This window comes from Chaetura pelagica, unplaced genomic scaffold (genome assembly GCF_000747805.2).
Source record: "Chaetura pelagica isolate M959 unplaced genomic scaffold, ChaPel_1.0 scaffold50, whole genome shotgun sequence".
In the NCBI taxonomy this organism is placed as follows: Eukaryota; Metazoa; Chordata; class Aves; order Apodiformes; family Apodidae; genus Chaetura; species Chaetura pelagica.
Genome location: NW_009952366.1, coordinates 6,485,593 through 6,490,251, shown reverse-complemented (window position 1 = coordinate 6,490,251; position 4,659 = coordinate 6,485,593).

Sequence of the window (4,659 nt, the reverse complement as noted above, 5' to 3'; positions counted from 1 at the left end):
AGTTTCTTACAAGAGGGAATACCTTTCCAGTTAGCTTTCCATTATATTAACCTTTTGAGCTCTCCTAAAAAGTCATATTCATCTTGCTATACTTCTCTTTATTGTGATCTAAGAACAGAAGGTAGACTTAACTAGTTATGACTAAAGAAGTTACTGTTAACGTGCCTCTACCTCAGAAGTATCTAGAAAGTGATTCTGTAACTATTAGTTTAAATGTGCATCTGATCTTCTACAGGTGGATTTAATGTAGGAAAGACCCCTGTATTAACACATATTCCAGGTATATACATAGTGAATTATACATTCCATACGTACACAGAGACAAACTAGTTTGGCAGTGCCAGCAGGGTAAGTTAAATTACTCAAATTTTACAAGGATCATTTTTTGCACCAGTTGTGATTTTTTTTTTTTTCAAAATAAACTGAAAATCTCTGGGCTAGACAAAGTTTTCTTCTTACTTAGTTAAAGGATGTTTAATCAGAATCAAGGTACTTGATAGTGAAGCAGCTCTACCAACAGTGCAATGTAATAAAACGAGATGTTACCATTTATGTCAGATGGAGAGCCAAACATAAATGATTTTCCTGCTGCTGCTTTTAAAGGCCTTAGTCTGTTCTGCAATAATATTTTGAAATACTGTTAGTAGGAACTTTTTACTAGGACAATTAAAGTTGCATACATTTTGTCCCTGTAGAAGAGTGAGAGTTAAACATTAATGTCTTCTGGGTATAACTGTACTGGTGGAGAGTGCTGACCCTCAAATCAGCTGGCTGTTCTCAGGGGAATGTTTCCTAACCCATTGCAGTTGAAGTGCGGCAAAACAATTTAAAAAGTAACCTGTTCTTAAGTTACTTCGACTAAAACGTTGGGAGGGATCTGTGATGTGAAAAATGAAGAAAGAAGTAAAGAAGAGTGGTTGAATCAGTGCAAGCTAATGAAAGTTTTTTACTGACGTCATCGCTCACAGAGTGCTTATGTAAAGTAGTGATGGAAAACTGACTGTAATGGCTCCAGGTTCAGCACCAGCAAGTTTGGGCTAACACCAATGATAGTGGTATATTAAAAATCTGAGTCCTCCTGCCAAAAAGACTCCCTAACTCATTTACTGGGGGCATAAACTATTTACTTAGGATTTATGCACACAAAGAGATTCTGGTTGCATTGATTTTGAGTCTGACCATTGAAGAGAGATGCAGTGAATGAATACATAGTAAGGAATACTGAGTAAGTCTAATGCCTGTCTTTTGTCAAAATTCCTACTTTTAGATGCTTCTTATAATAAATTGGGTTGGGGGATTGAGGTTTTGAAAATAAAACAGGTAGATACATAATTCTGTCTATCTGAATTTCTTTTTCAAAGGTTTTTGAAAGAGCTTAATTTCTTAAATTTTTTATATGGAAAATAATACTGTCAAGCACTCAGGAAATAATTTTGAAAGCAAATGGAGTGATTATACTTGTAAAGCATGTCTAATCAGTATAAATACAGATGCTCGTATTTGTGTTACTCAATACCTAGAGCAACAAAAGAGGAGCATTACTGTGTTGAGTGTCTTTTAATAATGTCATTTTTTCCCTGACACCAGAAATTTACCACTAGTGAGAAAATAGATCATCACAGACTGATGGAATACAAGGGTACAAAAGTAGAATATGTTGGACAGTTGAAGAGGCAGTGATTAATCATGTTGTTAGTCTAAATGTTGTCAGTTTTGACATTGTTGTCAGCAACACATCATCTTTAACACAAATTGAAGGAAGTTTATTTGTTTTTATAGAGTTTTAGGAAGAGTGTTTTCAATCTTAATGGCAGATCTGCAAAAAGCTGTAGAAGGAAGTGAACAGTGAACAGTGTCATTAGCTAAATGGTCATGGAACCAAGCATTTCTTATCACTTAATTTTTCAGAACCTTCATGATAGAAGTAAAGGCAAGGATCTAAATTCTGATGTGGAAAAGGGAAACCAATAGACCAATTAAGCAATTAAGTCACTGTTTGACTTGGGTTCGACATCAATGTTCTTGATCCTCTCCCACCCAGGTGGGGAAGGAGAGAGAAAAAGAGAGAGACTTGGCTGGATTGAAAACTAAACTACACAGCTTTAATTAAACACTAATGATAAAAGAAAATATATACAATTATATACATATAAGTTCAGAAAGTGTACAAAGCCCGTCTCGCCTCCCCCCACCCCCAGCAACTCCCACAGCATCCCCTGAGCTGGGAACAGTCCCGAGAAATCCCCGAGCTGCTGCTGGAGAAAGAGCAGAGTGATGAGTGTCAGGAGGCCTGGAGCCTGGGGGTTGAAGGTGATGAATGGATGGAGCCCTCCCCAGACACTGGCCATGGATGGAAGAGAAGGGAAGAAGAAGAAGGAAGGAAGTTGTCTTCTGTGATCTCTGACCTTCCTCTGAGCTTACGTAGATATATCGAATGGAATATCTCTGGCCAGTTTTGCTGTCTGTCTAACTCATCCTCCTACGGGGGGGTCATACATCTCCCCATAGTGTCTGAGCCGGCAGAGTAAAGATGTGACCTTGAAGACCCAGCAGTTAGAAAAACATTCCCCTGTTATCAGTCTTAGTTGGAATTGTCTGTGACTACTTAAAAGAAAGCTTAATCAAGGAAAAAAAAATCAGTAAAAGGAAAATTGTCTTCATCCTGGCTCAAACCAGGACAATGTCTGAGTCAATTTCTGTAGAAGTTATTTTCCAGATTTTGTGTCCTGCACAGTATTTGACTGCAAGCTTTTACTAGCTAAGCAATAAATCAAGCTTTTCTTTTCACTGTACTGAATTGTTCATTTCTATGTGCTGCTGAGCTGGTGCAACACAGCTATAGCAGTAATAATTGGCATTCATTGTTCTTTTTGGAACATGCTAATTCTGCAGGCCAGAAAACCAGGAGTTTTAGAAAAGCATAAAATAAAGCAGCCATGGGGTCTGTTGGTAAATATGACTAAAATTGAGAAGGTCATAATCATATTTTATTACAGGAAGGATTATAGACCTGGCCTCTTTGGTGGGAAAATTATATTGGTGTAGTCTAGTTTATTTCAGGAAAATAATGTAGATCATGTTAGAGACAGTAATTGCAGAATGGAAGGTGTTACTGCTGTCTCTAAAGGCTGACATAAAGGAACATGTATTCTCCATAAAATTGGTTCAAAGTGCTCAAGATGACCTTTATCATACATCTCCCCATAGTGTCTGAGCCGGCAGAGTAAAGATGTGACCTTGAAGACCCAGCAGTTAGAAAAACATTCCCCTGTTATCAGTCTTAGTTGGAATTGTCTGTGACTACTTAAAAGAAAGCTTAATCAAGGAAAAAAAAATCAGTAAAAGGAAAATTGTCTTCATCCTGGCTCAAACCAGGACAATGTCTGAGTCAATTTCTGTAGAAGTTATTTTCCAGATTTTGTGTCCTGCACAGTATTTGACTGCAAGCTTTTACTAGCTAAGCAATAAATCAAGCTTTTCTTTTCACTGTACTGAATTGTTCATTTCTATGTGCTGCTGAGCTGGTGCAACACAGCTATAGCAGTAATAATTGGCATTCATTGTTCTTTTTGGAACATGCTAATTCTGCAGGCCAGAAAACCAGGAGTTTTAGAAAAGCATAAAATAAAGCAGCCATGGGGTCTGTTGGTAAATATGACTAAAATTGAGAAGGTCATAATCATATTTTATTACAGGAAGGATTATAGACCTGGCCTCTTTGGTGGGAAAATTATATTGGTGTAGTCTAGTTTATTTCAGGAAAATAATGTAGATCATGTTAGAGACAGTAATTGCAGAATGGAAGGTGTTACTGCTGTCTCTAAAGGCTGACATAAAGGAACATGTATTCTCCATAAAATTGGTTCAAAGTGCTCAAGATGACCTTTATTGGGCATAGGTCTTTAAACTAGACCTTCAGTGAAGTAAAACTTTAAAATTACATTATAGGTTGTGTCCTTGAAACATTGCACAGTAGACTGGTATGAAGGCAGTGAAAAGATTTCAGCAAATAAAACTACTTTCAAAATATTAAGAACTTTTTGTAATTGCATGTAACTCTTTTTGTTCTGTAGCTAAGAAAACTGGAGTTTTGAGTTGTACAGTATTTGAGGTGGGGACGTACGGAGGTCTCTGGTCCTAAATCCCACTCAAATCAGGATCATCTCTGATATCAGACTAGAACTTCAGCATTTTACATCGTTTACTCTTAATTTTTTTTCAATATATCATTATATGCACAATATTTCTGGTACATCACATTCTCGTGAAGGAGCATCTTCCTCTGCACTTCCTCCCCCAGCACTCTCCTGAGCTGGGAACAGTCCCAGGAAATCCCTGAGCTGCTGCTGGAGAAAGAGCAGAGTGATGAGGGTCAGGAGAGCTCAAGCCTGAGGGTCGACAGTGATGGATGGACGGAGTCCTCCCCGGACGCTGGCCATGGACGGAAGAGAAGGGAAGAATCAGCAGGAAGGAAGTTGTCTTCTGTGATCTCTGACCTTCCTCTGAGCTTACGTAGATATATGGAATGGAATATCTCTGGCCAGTTTTGCTGTCTGTCTAACTCAGCCTCCTATGGGGGGGTCATAGATCTCCCCATAGTGTCTGAGCCAGCAGAGTAAAGATGTGACCTTGAAGACCCAGCAGTTAGAAAAACATTCC